The 15,957-nt window shown below is 36.7% G+C and overlaps 1 pseudogene; it reads left to right on the top strand.

Moving 5' to 3' along the window:
* The first annotated feature begins 14,902 nt into the window (after nt 1-14,902).
* On the top strand, nt 14,903-15,709 carry LOC150041202 (spermine synthase-like; annotated as a pseudogene).
* Nucleotides 15,710-15,957: the final 248 nt, after the last annotated feature.

Here is a 15,957-nt window from a genome sequence, read left to right as displayed (position 1 = left end):
GTCCAGTTAGTTACAGCAGCCACATAAAGATAATAAGAAGTTACAAGCTATTTTTCTTGGGATTCTATGAGATCTCATAGGTGTGTGTGTGTGTGTGTGTGTATGTGTGTGTGTGTGTGTGTGTGTGTGTGTGTATTAAAACACATATTACTGTTCCCTTGACAGATCTCAAGGGTAATATCTGAGCATATATATTTTTTCACAGCCTAGTACCAGTTACTGAACTGACATTTTGCAGTTGCTGGCTTGGTTTAACTTCATTCCCCATGCAGAAATACATCTATAGTATTCCTTTCAAGTTTTTTCTTGTCCCTGAAAATTTATAAGTGATCCTTGCCAGTCAATTGGTTCCACTGTTAACACAAAGTATTACAAAGACTTTTAAAATCTCAGTCTGTAGCCCAGGTCTCTTGGCTTCTCTTTACCAGGTAAAGTTTCACAATATGGAAAAATAATGAATAGTCAGTTCCTAAATAGTGGTCCCTTAACACTTGATAGTCCATTCCTTTTATGATCTGGGTTATACACATGTATATCCCTCAAATGTTACTTATTGGATATTAATTTCAGACACTGCATATTCTTGGTCAAATCATCTTTGTCTATTTTTGTTTTGCAATCTGATCTCTATAATTGATTGTGAAACTTTAAACAATGAAAAATCCTGTACTTGGAATTTGGCCATATATAAATGGAATCTATTACTAGTGGCTTACTTTTTGTGTTAGCATTGTCAACCTGTTAGCTCATTCTAAGTTTAAAATAAAAACTTCCAAGTGTGTGTATTTTTTTGCCAGTCCTGGGCTTGGGCTCAGAGAATGAGCACTGTCCTTGGACTTTCTCAAGTCTAGAGCACTAGCAGTTGAGCCGCAGCACCACTTCCGGCTTTTTTCTATGTATGCGGTACCGAGGAATTGAACCCGGTCTTCGTGCATGCTAGACAAGCACTCTACCACTAGGCCAAACTCCGGCCCAAGTGTGCATACTTTTTACAACCGTATTTCTTATAGCTGGATGCTGGTTTCTCACACATATAATCCTAGCTACTTAAGAGGCTGATATCTGGACTTGCATAAGCAAGTCCAGAAAAGGAAGTCCTTGAGATTCCTACCTATCTCCACAAAAAAGCAAGTGGAGCTGTGGCTTTAGTGGTAGAGTACTGGTCTTGAGCACAAAAGCTCAGGGACAGCACCCAGGTTCAGAGTTCAAGCCAAAGAACTGACAAAACAACAAATATATGTATACATATCTATGCATTTATGTACACACATGCAAACATATTCTTTATAAATCAAAGAACCCCTCATCTATTCCCCTCATCCATTCCTTCTCTGTTCCTTCAATAAAAGCAAAACATAATTTTTCATTGTATTTTATTGTTGGGATAATATGTAGAGGGGTTACAGTTACTTTCATCAGGTAATGGGTGCATTACTTCTTGAATACTGATAACCTTTCTCATGTTTTTGTCCCCCTTTACCTCCCCCCACCACCTTACAATCATCTTGTTTCCCCCCTTCCCTTTCCTATTTAAAATAAGAAAATGAACGTATATACAATATACCAGGTAATAAAGTCTGATGCAGTAAGCACATGAGATTAACCATAAGGAGGAAAAAATGAAAAAAGAAATAATTTCACATAGACGATCAAGAATAACAATACATAATTTTTATTACTGTACAAAATAATGGGGCTCATTATGATGTTTTCATACATGAATATAACATATGTTGCATAGTTTAATCACATTCACTCCCCCTTATTAATTTCTTTTTGTCTTCTTTCCAAAAGCTCCCTTTCTTTCCTGGCCTTTGCAATCTAGAGTGTACATATGTGACAAAACATATGATACCTGTCTTTCTAAGTCTGGTCTATTTATCTTAACATGAACTACACTTTTAGAAATTTTTCTGTTAATGAACTAATTTCATTATTTTAATATCTGATTACAACTCCCTTTGCATGTCTCCCATTGTTGTCATTATTCAAGTCTAGAATAGTGGAATTTGATATTGATATTCAGTCCCCAGTACATTTACTTTTAATATACTTAAAATATAAAAACATGATGATTTCCTAATTAAGATAGATAAGGAAAACACAGCATGCAATTTAAAAAATAGACTCGAGAGCTGGGCTAAATGATGAATCACAATATTGATATTTATTATCTCTATTTCCTTTGAGAATTTAATGTTCTAAGCTGTTTTTATATCTGTAAAATAAAAAAATCATAACATGCTTAGTTAATAGATGTATTAAGAAATTTCATTTAATATTCATTACAAATAGAATATTGTAAGTAGACAAATCATTATTTCTATCAATGAAGATATATTAGAAAATTGGTATTTTTCAGTGCTTTTTTTTAACCAGTCCTTGGCTTGAGCTCAGGGCCTGAGCACTGTCCTTGGACTTTCCCAAAGCTAGAGCTCTACCACTTGAGCCTCAACACCACTTCGGGCTTTTTTCTATGTATGTGCTACTAAGGTGTTCGTGCATGCTAGGCAAGAAGTCTACCACTAGGCCAAACTCTCAGCCCTTTGAGTGCTTTTTCTAAGGTTATTTTTGTGACAAGACTTGAACTGAAGGCCTTGGTGATGTTCCTTAGCTTTCTTCTCAAGGCTGGTGGTCTGTCATTTGAGTCATGTTTCCACATTCAGCTCTTTGGTAGTTCACTGGGAATAAGAATTTTATGGCTTTATTTGCCTCGGATAGCTTTGAACCACCTTCCTCATATCTCAGCCTCTTGAGTAACTAGGATTACATGTGTGAACCACAAACACCTGCTTTGCCATAATTCTTAATTAATGGTAAGTGTATACCAATGAAGAAGCCATATTAAGACTTTTCATAGAACATTGAAAGTGTGAAAATAAGTCAGTAATATATAAGCAAGAATATATAAATCATAAATACATAATTTCATACTACATCCCATTCTTTAAAAAAAAGGGATCAAGTGGGTGGATGTAAGTATATCAAAGTACATTATATGGATGTATAGAAGTATCCTGTATGTTTTATGAGTGAAACTTTTTGTGTGATTAGTATGTATCTATAGAATAATAATTTTAATAAAATAATCATTCAAAAATAAAATAGGCACAAGTTATTTTTACTAAAATCTGAGTGAGAGAATGAAACAATTCTCATCCACAATTGAGAGAATAAAGCTCCTGAGAGAAAGAACAACAAATAACATCCTTGAGGAAAAAGTAGAATTGAAATAGCAGAAGTTCATAATGAAAGTCAGTGATGCTAGAGCATACTGAACATGGAGGAGAATAATGTAATCTAAAGGAGAGCTAGGCTCAGCTAGGTCATTATGGCACATTTGTGATTATATGTGTATATATATATATATATATATACATATTGCCAGTCTTGAGGCTTGAACTCAGGGCCTGAGTACTGTCCTTGGGCTTTTTCCTCAAGGCTAACACTCTGCCATTTGAGCCACAGAACCATTTCTGGCTTTTACTATGTTTGTGGTACTGAGGAATCGAACCTGGGTCTTCGTTCATGCTAGGCAAGCACTCTACCACTAGGCCAAACTCCTGGCCCTGTGATTCTATTTTGAAGTGCAATAGAATGCCATTGTTTAAAGATAAGTATATTGTGTGGGCAATAGATTGTAGATAACAAACTTAGAAGCAGCAAGGTTAAATAGTATGGAAGTCAATAGAATATTGCTTCAACTATGAGAAACTGAGTGAGTAACAGATATGGAATTGCATTTTGCAAATAGATTAGAAAGAATTGCCAATGAAGTGATTATAAGAGATACAAACAAGAAAACAGACTTATTTCAAGATGGCATTATTAAATTATATCTTCATCTCAAGTAATAAAAATATTTGGGACATAATAATAGAGGCATTTTGTATGTTGATAATATATTGATCCCATTTTAGTATGAATTATTGTATTTTTTTAGCCTTTCATCATTACAAATGAGTCCAATTCCTTTCTACATTTATCTGATGCTGTAGACTACTGTAAGTCTAGAAAACACTTTCCAAATGCAGGTGTAGGCATCAGTTAGAGTCCCAGGAAAAGTTATCATCAGACTGTGGTAGTAATTTCTTAACATAAGATTTAAAAAGTGAGGGTGGAAGAGAGAGAAAGTGGTGTGTGCCTGTGTGTGTGTGTGTGTGTGTGTGTGTGTGTGTGTGTGTGTGTGTGAAAGATAGATAGTGGACACACTATTAGACACATAATTGATCTTTACCTTGTAGATCCTTATATTTAACCTATTCTTTGAAATTATTGCAGTAATAAGTTATTAAAAATAACATTCTAAAGAGGTGTGAAATCCAGAAATCTTGCTACAAATTCTTTAGAATTGTATTCACTCTGAGAATGAGAGACAGGTCAGTATGCATTCTTAGGTGATATATTTCCATTCAAGTTCGCAATTACATTTATACTTTAATTACAAATGAACTGTAACTTACATTTGTGATTACTTTGTCATTTTAACTTTACTCAGTAGAATCACAGATTATATTAGTGATTTGTGGGCGGGTTGAGACCATAGCACGGGCCTGTCTCCATTCATCCCCATACAAACCCAGACACCGTAACTAAGTAAAACATAGTTAATACAATCCTATTGATTATGGCTAAACCCAGATTAAAGTGTTCAACTGCTTGTGCCGTGGACATATTGGGATTCACAGACAACTTGTTTACTGCCAATCAAGAATTATTTCTTCAGATCAGTTTACTGAAGTTTAACTCTTTTTAAGACAAGTGGCACATTTTCAGTGGATGATGTGTTAGGGGTATGGTTTATGTGGCAATCTACATTTGACTTATTATTTTCATATATTACTGTCCTTCTTTTTCCTTCCCTAATAGAGTATCTGCTGCTAAACATAAACAGGATAATGGCTATTATTTATATAGCAATTTTCATCTTCAGTGTGAATTACAAATACTAACATATTAATCCTCAGGAGAAAAATATTATATAATGCCTGTTGCAAACATCTACCCCTTGTATTCCAAATGAATTGCGTAGATTCATGAAATACAATCAATGGATCATCAGTATTAGTTGGAACTATATTATACAAAATTATCCACTAGCATGGAAGTTAATGAGCAATGGTTGCAGGTTCGGCTTGCAGTACATTACCAAAGCCCCTGCAGGGGAGTCATTTGTGAACCCATCTTCAGCTTTTTTGTCTCAGAGGACTTCCCTTAATAATGACTGACATTACTTCACAGCCTTTAAACTGGTCCAGCGGGCACTGTGCAGGATTCTCTGGTTATGGTGGATTCTTTTACTTTTTTTCATCTGTCAATGTTTCCTGGGAGGGAATATTTTACTATAAAATATTTTGATAAAAATCAGCAGTGAAGTAATTACCTGTATCATGTCCAGGTCTCACTGCCTCTTGTATTATTCTCTTTACTATTTCCTTGCATTACACATTCCCCAGCCCAAATACACACACACACACACACACACACACACACACACACACACACACACACAAGTTTCAAGATCTGAAAAAAAAACTGACAAGCTGATAAGTAGGATAGCTTTTCATGTCATTCTAAACATCTCAGGGGGGGGCACTTTAAGAGTTTTATTGTTATACAAAATATTCTCTAACATTCCCTAATTGTTTTGTCTCTTTTCTTTATTGCTGTGAGGTAGAAAGAAGCTGTTGTACAAGAGTTTAAGGGAAGGTGGAAAAGGTTCAAAATGAGAGCAAGTGTTAACATATAATTATATAAAATCTAAATCTGCTTGGCATCAACATTATTTATTGTATTCTACTGTTGAGTTCATGTATAGGAGGGGTTACAGTTATATTTCTTAGGTAGTAGGTACATACATTCTTGAACACTGATGCAATTTTTCATATTTTTCTCCCACTTTCCTTCTTCCCACCCTCTCCAAATCATCTTATTTTTCCCCTTCCCTTTCCTATTTCAAATAAACACACAAACATATATACAATATAACAGGTAACAAAGTCAGATACATTAACAGAAGAGATAAACAACAGAGAAAAATAGAGGAAAGAAATAACTTCATATAGTACATTACAATAATCACAAATATAAACCTTTTCCTTCCCTATCCTGAAGTTCATTTAGTTAGCCTCATCCTGTATGGCCATATGGATGTAGCTTTCGAGCTATTGTAATCCTGTGCTAGGAGAATACTAGATCTGTACTAACTATTGCAAATTGGGGAAAACATGGAGCCTATGTTTCTTTGCATCTGGGTTACTTCACATAATATGATTTTTTCCCAAATTTTTCCATTTCCTTATAAATGGGGCAATGTCATTCTTTCTGATGGCAGCATAGAATTCCATTGTGTATAAACACATCTTGATTCATTCATCTACGTAGGGGTACATCTTAGCTATGCTAAATTCTGCAATGAACATGGTTGTGTTGAAAGGTTTAGTAAGGCCTTGTTTCTGGACATTTAGGTAAATTCCCAGGAGTGGGATTGCTGGGACGTAGAGGAGCTGTATGTTTAGTATTTTGAGGAACTTTCATACTGCTTTCCAGAGTGGTTGCACAACTTTTTAGTTCCACAAGCAGTGTAGTAGCATTCCCTTCTGGCCACATCCCTGCCAGCATCTGTTGTTATTACATTTCTTGATAATGGCTATTCTAACTGTATTGATATGGAATCTCAAAATTGTTTTGATTTGCATTTATTCTATGGCCAGAGATGTTGGGCATTTCTTCATGTGTCTATAGGCCATTTTTATTTTCTCTTCAGAAATGTCTCTTCTAAGTTGTTAGCCCACCTTTTAATGGGATAGTTGTATTTTCAAAAATTTGTTTTTCAGAGATTCCATTATTCTTAGCTGCAGATATATTTTAGATATGAGGTCCTTGTCTGTTATATGGCTATTGAAGTTCTTCTCCCACTTTGTAGGCTCTTTATTTATCGTGATAGCTAAGTCTTTTGCCAAACAGAAGCTCTGCAGTCTAATGAAGTTCGATTTTTCCAAAGTTTCTTTAATTTTTAGTGTTTCTGGACCTTTATTAAGAAAGTTTCAATCTGTACCAAGGAAACCTAGTGTATCTCCTACTCCTTCCTATAAAAATTTGAGGGTATCTGTTTTTATCTCAAGATCTTTGATCTGTTTTGAATTAATTCTGTTTCAGGGGGATATATATATAGTTCCAGTTTAGTTTTCTACAGGTGCTTACCTAATTCTGACAGCACCATTTGTTAAAGAGTCTATCTTTTGGGGACAAGAGTTTGGCCTAGTGGTAGAGTGCTTGCCTAGCATACAAGAAAACCCAGGTCAAATTCTTTGGTTACCACATACATAGAAATAGCCAAAAGTGGTGTTGTAGCTCAAGTGGTGGAGCTCTATCCCTGAGAAAGCCCAAGGACAGTGCTCAGGCCCTGAGTTCAATCCAGGACCAGCAAGAAAAAAAAAAGCTGTCTTTCATCCATGTTATTTTTTGGCTCCCTTATCAAAGATTAGGTAGCCATAGGTCTGTGGGTTGATTTCTGGGTGTTCAGTTCTATTGCATTGGTGCTTGGGCATGTTCTTGTGCCAGTACCAAACTTTTTTGGTTACTGTTAGCTCTGTCATAGAATTTAAAGTTTAGTATTGATATTCCTCCAGCTCTGTTCTTTCTGCTAAGGATTGTTTTTGTTTGGGGGGGGGTCTTTTTATTATTCTTTATGCATTTTTGGAGTGTTTCCTCTATTTCATTAATGAATGACATTGGGGAAAGGATTCTGGGAAGATGGCAATCGTAGAGGGTGAGACTTTCTGAGATCTTGCCAAGATACCAGTTTTAGCTTTGTAGTTGAAAGTTTATAGCTAAAGAACGATAACAAGTTAAGCTGCAATAACACAGAGATCTCAATCAGAGAGGAAACAGGCAGCCTATTAAAAAAACAGTTTTAAACCCACCCTGGAGGCAGCAGCTGTGCTAGTGCCACCCCCCCCCCCAGAGCATTTATGCCAAGACAAAAGCATCAGAGCCTGAGCACTCAGTGCCTCACTGACCTGCAGCACAGAAATCTCCATCCTGCCAGCTACAGACAGATGCAGACAAACAAGAGGAAGTGTGAGTACCTCACTAAAGACATTCTCACTCCTCACAGAACAGCAATGGGAAGGTAGCCCCTGCACCACCAGCAGAGAGCACTGCCATCGTGGCTACTGGCAAAGACCCTGCCAGACCAACTAGCAGGTAACTGGAGCATGAGAAGTAGTGCTGGCAGTGCCATTTCTCAAAAGGGCAAAGGGATATGACCAGTGTCAGCTTATCCAAGTTATTGGTTCTCTGCCCTGGTGGGGGCAATTCCTCCCTCAGCAGGGAAGCTTTCCTCTCCTGGTAAACAAAGCCAGAGGCTACTCCACCCCTAAGCTACTCCCTGCTGAACTGGCAAAAACAATAATGGTTCAAGGCTGGATTCAACTGAGTTCTGAAGCTCACTGCAGACTCCAGATAGAATACAACTCCATTCACATTCAAGTTACAGAAAACAGCCAACTTTCTCCTGCAGGACACATAAAGCTCATTCACTACCAGTAAATTAACCTGGGTGGGCAGTCACAAACACCTCGAGTCTGTAAGGCAGAACTTTTTCTGCACACTCAAGTAAACTGATTGGAAAAACCAACTAAGCCAAAGGAAAACAAATCATCGCAGAAGATAATAGTCTGCATAAAGAGAATGGATCCAAACTGAATGGAGACACAAGTTTCATCCCAAAAACTGAAGAATATTTTTTTCTAATCATAATTTTTAAATGTTAATACTTTTTTCACTTTTATTTCTACTTGTTCCTTTTTTTTTGCCAGTCCCGAGCTTGAACTCAGGGCCTGAGCACTGTCCTTGGACTTTCTCAAGGTTAGAGCTCTACCACTTGAGCCTCAGCACCACTTCCAGCTTTTTTCTATGTATGTGGTACCGAGAAATCAAACCCAGGTCTTTGTGCATGGTAGGCAAGCACTCTACCACTAGGCCAAACTCCTGGCCCCTACTTGTTTCCTTTTATTGCCATTTTTTCCATCCTTTCTTCCCTAATTTTTTTTCATTTTGGATCTGTTCATTCCTAGAAAGAAAGTGACAACAATTAGTAATAGTCCTCCTTCACTGTGTATGTAATTGTTTCAAATTATATTTTTATTGACGCAGTCCCCTGTTTTTTAGTCTTTTGGTTTTTAAGTTTAGCATTTCTTGGTTAAGAACTCATAATTGTGAGGTGTTTTCTTTTTAATCATTTATCTCATTCATATATATTTTTGCTCTTTTATATATATTCTTTTCATAATATTTTTTAATTTTTAAGTTTAATTTTTTAATTTTTATTCATTTATTTTTCTTTTCTACCACTTTAGATCACAGTTATCTTCACTCTATTCCTTTCCTTCATTACTAAATTACTCTTACATACCTACATTACTCTTCTCATATTTCCCCCTCTTGTCTTTCATAATGTCTTTCTATCTCTGGTCCTTTGCTCTTCATTCAGTTTCTATAGTGCGTGTATCTAGAGCTGATTGTTGGTGACCCATACTGTACATGTATTGGTTCAATTATACTGTAGGTCCAGAGTGATATAAATCATATACGGATTGGATTGTTTTTTTTTCAGTCATAAAATTTGGTGGTGGTGTTGGATTTGTTTGTAAATGCACAAAAGGTGAGAGAGAGAGAGAGAGAGAGAGAGAGAGAGAGAGAGAGAGAGAGAGAGAGAGAGAGAGAGAGAGAGAGAGAGAGAGAGAGACTACCAGTCTAAGATTGTGAACTTCTATAGTCTGGGAAGCTATAGAGCAATAGGTTGGTTATTATCTTAAAATTGTAATCTTGTGTGTTATTAGTCATGCTCCCATTTTCAAATGGGCAGAATAAGAAACTCAAGAAATATGACAAAACAAGAAATTGAATCTCCACTCAAATTAAACAGGCAACACAGCAGGAAAGGGAAACCTAGAGGAGAGTCCTCCAAATCCTCTAAAAGTACTACTGGTAAACATTATCAATGAAAAATTTGAAAGAATGAAGAAAGATATAAGTGACCTTGAGGAAGCCAGTCCAGGAAAAATGGAGGATTGTTTCTTGAAGATGTGTATTGGAGAGATTCAATTTGTTGAACTGTAGATATATTTTAGATAGGAGGCCTTTGTTGTATGGTTAGTGAAAATCTTTTCCCACTCTGTGGGTTTTCTATTTAACTTGCTATGTCCTTTGCCATACAGAACCTGTGCAATTTAATGGAGTCCCATTTGTCCAAACTTTCTTTAACTTGTTCAGTTCCTGGGTCTTTATTAAGAAAGTTTCAACCTGTGCCAAGGAGGCCTAGTGAAAAAAATGTATTAAGTGAAGTAAGCCATACCCAGAGGAACATAGGCTCAATAGTTTTCCTCATTTGTAATAATTAGTACAAACCTAGGACTCTCCTAGCATAGGATTACAATAGCTCAAACCCTGTATACATAAAGCCATATATGATGAGGCCAAGTTAATGGACCTCAAGGACATGGAAACAAGAGCTTAATTATGAGTGACTGTTGTTTTTAATGTACTATTTTTTCTGTTCTCTTGTGTTGCCCTTTGGTTAATCTCATATTGTTACAGTATCTGACTTGGTTACCTGTTGTATTTTATATATATATATATATATATATATATTTGTTCATTTGAAGTAGGAGGGCAAAAAAGATTAGGAGAGGGAGTAGGGGATGGAAATGGGAAACATGAGAAGGGGTATCAATGTGTGGGAAATAATGCACCTTCTATCTGGCAAATATAACTGTAACCCCCTAGACATTAAAATAAAAGAAAAAATAGAAAAAAAACAAAAATGGAGGAAAATTTATAGCTTTACATGCCTACATTAAATACCTGGAACAAATCTCAAACCAACAATTTAATGGTGCATGTTAAACTCTTGGAAAAAGAGAAACAAACCAATCCCAATTCTAATTGAAGGGAAAAATTATTAAAATTAAAGCAGACATAAGTGAATTAGAGTTAAAAAACATAGAAAGAATCAACAACACAAGGAGTTGGTTATTAAAAAGTCAACTAAAATGACAGAACCTTAGCAAATCTTACAAAAAATGAAGGAGCACATCTAAATAAACAAAATCACAGATGAGAATGGAAATATCACGACAGAAATTGCCAAGAGCCAGAGCATCATAAGGTAATACTTTTCAAACCTTTATATCAACAAATTTGAGACTCTAGAAGAAATAGAAGAATTTCTAGCCAATATTAACATACCCAAACTGAACTAAGAAGACCAAAGCCAACTAAACAGACTTCTTTCAGGTACTGAAATAGAAATGGCAATAAGAGATCACCCATCCAAGAAAAGCACAGGGCCTGACGGATTCACAGCTGAAGTCTATAAGGCCTTCAAAGAAGAGTTCAAACCAGTAATCCTCAAAATCCTTAATGAAGTTGAAAGTGAAAGCTCTCTACCAATCTCATTCTACGAAGTCACCATAATCCTCATCCCAAAACCAGACAGAGACTCATCAAAGAAAGAGAATTATAGACTCATTTTTAATGAAAATTAATGCAAGACTTCTCAACAAAATACTGGCCAACAGGTTTCAAAAACTCATCTAAAAAATTATGCACTATGATCAAATAGGATTCATCCCAGAGATGTAAATTTTGTTCAATATAAGCAAGTCAATTAATATAATTCATCACATCAACAGGAGCAAGAACAAGAATCACATGATTGTCTTAACAGATGCAGAAAAAAGACATTTGACAAGATCCAACACCCCTTTATGCTAAAAAACTCTGGAAAAACTAGGAATCCATGGAACATCCCTCTGTATAATGAAGGCTGTGCATGACAAAACTACAGCTAGCATTGAACTCGATGGCAAAAGCTAAAGCCACTCCCTCTAAAATCAGAAACAAGACAAGGATGCCCACTCTCTCCACTCCTCTTTAATATAGTATTAGAATTCCTAGCCAGAACAATAAGGCAAGAAGAAAGCATAATGGAATCCAAATAGAGAAGGGGAAGTGAAACTTGCCCTCTTTGCAGATGACATGATTCTCTATTTAAAGAAACCTATACACTCCATTCCCAAGTTGCTTGAACTGATTTGAAAATTTGGCAAGGTAGCAGGTTATAAAATTAACCCTCAAAAATCAACTGCCTTCTGATATGCCAACAAGGAGAGGAGAGAGACAGCATTCAGGATAATAACACCTTTTGCAATAGCCTCAAAGAAAATAAAGTAGCTAGGAATTAAGTTAACTAAGAATGTAAAGGACTTTTGTGATGAAAACTTTAAAAACCTGAAAAAGGAAATTCACATTTTCTAGTGATTAATTAGAGATAAGGGTCTCAACGTCTTTTGTGCCCAGGCTGGTTTGATCTACAATCCTCAGATCTCAGCATCCTGAGTAGTTAGGACTACAAATTTAAGCCACTGTGCCTGGCTCTATGTGGTCAATTTTGATAACTTGAGACTCCTGTTTTATATCTTGTATGTACTTCCTTACCTCTTCAATTTGGATTTAAGGCTCTCTTTGAAGTGCTTTAGCTGAGTCTGTTGAAAGCTTGTTCAAATTCATTCAGCTTTCTGTTTGTGAATTCCATGAATTCCTCCATTACGCTTTGATTGGCTTCATCATGTTCTCGAATTTCCTTTTTTGGTGCTTTCAAAAATTTCCTTGATCATGTTTATTAGTAGTTTTTGTCCTATAGGTTTTTCACTGACTAATCTTTTGCCTCTTATTGTGCATGGGAATGTAATACCTTGATTTGCCATTTTTCTTGAATTTCTTTTTGGCCCATTTGGAAATGGGAGCAAGACATAACACCCAAGGTATGATTTTAAGATAAGAACCAACTTAGCACTCTATAGTTCCATGGATTCTTTGGTTCACAATATTAGAATGATATTTTCACTATCTCTCTACTTTTGTGCATTTACAAACAAATCTGATACCACTTCTGAACACAGTTTTATTGCAAAAATAAGTCCAACCCCTATGATACTTAAATCACTCTGTGCCTACAGACTAATTCAGCAAATACCTATACAGTCTATGTGAACAACAATCAACTCTACAGTTTTTTTCATGTATTTTTATTGTAATTAATAGAAGGGTTACATTATATTCACCAAATTGAAGGTGCATTACTTCACAAACATTGATACCCTTTTTCATGTCTTGGTCCCCATTTCCCTCTCCCCACCCCCACCCCTCATCCTGTTTCCCCCCCTTCCCTGTCTGATTTCAAATAAGCAAGTAAGTGTATATATATATATATATATCAGATAACAAGGTGAAATATTATAACAATATGAGATAATGAAGGGACAGCAAAAGAGATGAGAGATAACATAGTACATTAAGGACAACAATCATTATTATATGGCTTGTTTTTCTATATCCTGGAAGTCTTTTCATTTAGCATCATACTGTATGGTGTTATGTATCTAGGTTTTGTTCTATTGTAAATCTCTGCTAGGAGAGCCCAACATTTCTACTGATTATGACAAATAAAGGAAACCATTGGGCTATATTCCTTTGAGTTTGGCTTACTTCACTTAATATAATTTTTCCTGTCTTTCCATTTCCTTACAAGTGGGGCGATGTTGTTCTTTCTGACAGCAGCATAGAATTCCATTGTGTATAAATACCACATCTTGTTGATCCACTCATTAACTGAGGGACATCTGGGTTGGTTCCATATCTTTGCTATGGTAAATAGTGCTGCAATGAACATCGTTGTGCTAGTGGATTTAGTATGTCCTTGTTTCTGGACCATTGGGTAAATGCCAAGTAGTAGAATTGCTGGGTCATTGGGGAGCTCTATGTTTAGTCTTTTGGCAAATGCTATACTGCTTTCCATAGAGGTTAAAGGAGTTTTCACTCTCACAAACCGTGTAGTAGTGACCCCTCCTGCCACATCCCCTGCAGCATCTTTGTTATTAGATCTATTGATCCTGGCCATTCTAACTGGAGTGAGGTGGAATCTTGAGCTGTTTTGATTTGCATTTCTTTTATGGCCAGAGATGTTGAGGAATTCTTCATGTGTCTATAGGACATCCTTATTTCTTCTTTAGAGAAGACTCTCTTTAAGTCTTTGGCCCATCTTTTAATGGGATGATGGTTTCTTTGGAGATTAGTTTGGGAGTGATTCAATCTTTTTAGCTGTTGATATATTTTAGATATGAGACCTTTTTCTGTTGTAGGTTTAGTGAAAATCTTCTCCCACTTTGTAGGCTTTCTAGTTAATTTGCTATCCTTTGCCATACAGAAGCTCTGCAGTTTAATGCAGTTCCCCTTATCCAGACTTTCTATTATTTTTTGTGTTTCTTAGTCCTTATTAAGAAAGTTTCTACCTGTGCCAAGGAGACCTAGTATACCTCCTATTCCTTATTGTAAAGTTTTCAGTAACTCTACGCAGATTTAAGGCAAAAACTCACTTGACCCCTATGTGATTAAATTTGTCTGGACAGCAAGATTACCTCCATGAGTACAACAAACAATTGTAAATCAACTAACTTCGGAACTACTCTAGTGGGAAGGGGACTAGACATATATGAGTATAATGAAGGGTAAGGAGAGAAAGTATGAGAAAAGGGATGCATGGAGGAAAAGGAGATATGGAAAAATAACAAAGCCTTGAAATTCAGTAGAAGAAACAAAAATGACTATTAAAACAAACATCCACTACAGCAGAATCTATACATAAAAAATCAATTATTAAGGAAAATCATTAAGAAAAGAAATAAAAAGAAAGATAACTTTAAAAGAGTATGGCGGTATAAAGAAGTAATTCTGAAATTAAAAAGTATCGAGGAGCACTCCTTGCCGGCCCGCAGCCTGACACGCTGTGTGGCCCCCCAGTCCCCTGCAGCTACAGCCCCCAGGGCCTTTCCTCACTATGGCAGCAGCACAGCACAGCATGCTGGACTTCATGCTCAGAGCCAAAGCTACTGGCGATACTATCCAAAAAGGTCTCCAGTCCATTTTCCAGGAGCAAGGAATGGCAGAGTCAGTGCATACCTGGCCGGACTATGGCTATTTAGCAACATACACAAACAATAATGGCAGCTTTGCCAACTTGAGGATTTAATCACATGGATTGTTATTGCTGGACTTTTAGAGTTAGACAGCGATGGACAGGGCAAAGATGAAATTAACAGCCTTCTGAACAAAGTAGAAGAAAGAATGAAAGAACTGAGTCAGAACAGCTCTGATCAGGTGAAATGATTACCACCTATTGTTCGAGGAGGAGTCATTGACAGATATTGGCCCTGTTCTGATGGGCGCCTGGTTGAGTATGACATAGATGAAGTGGTGTATGATGAAGATTCACTTTATCAGAACATGAAAATTCTGCACTCAAAGCAGTTTGGAAATATTCTCATTCTTAGTGGATATTAATTTGGCAGAGAGTGATTTTTCATATACCCAGGCCATCATGGGAAGTGGCAAAAAAGATTGCACTGGAACAGATGTACTTATTCTGGGAGATGGACATGGAGGCATATTATGTCAGATTGTCTAACTGAAACCAAAGATGGTCACTGCGATAGAGACTGACCAAATGGTGATTGACAGATGTAAGAAATTTATGAGAAAAACATGTGGTGACTTCTTAGACAATCTTAAAGGAGACTGCTACCAGGTTCTATTAGAGGACTGTATTCCAGTGTGGGGAACCGTGCTGTCTGCCATCTGCCCTTGATCACTCACACACTCAGTGACGTAAGCAGTCAGGCGCCCTCTGACTCCCCCCAACTGGAGCAAGTGGGGCATGTCTCAGGACACCATTGGCTGACGGTCATCCCTATTTGATGATGCAGCTGCAACCGTTCTATCTGTATTTAGCCAGCACATTGTAGAAAAAAGTCAGATATGCATCCAGAGTCCTGGTCTCCAGAGTCTGTATTGTTCGGGGCCCCGTCGCCATCTTACCCCTGCCATGTGGGAGTC

The sequence above is a fragment of the Megascapheus bottae genome, chromosome X (genome assembly GCF_031878675.1).
Source record: "Megascapheus bottae isolate mThoBot1 chromosome X, mThoBot2.hap1, whole genome shotgun sequence".
Taxonomy (NCBI): Eukaryota; Metazoa; Chordata; class Mammalia; order Rodentia; family Geomyidae; genus Megascapheus; species Megascapheus bottae.
Note: the sequence above shows the minus strand (reverse complement) of the source record. Positions and strands in the feature narration are given on the sequence as shown.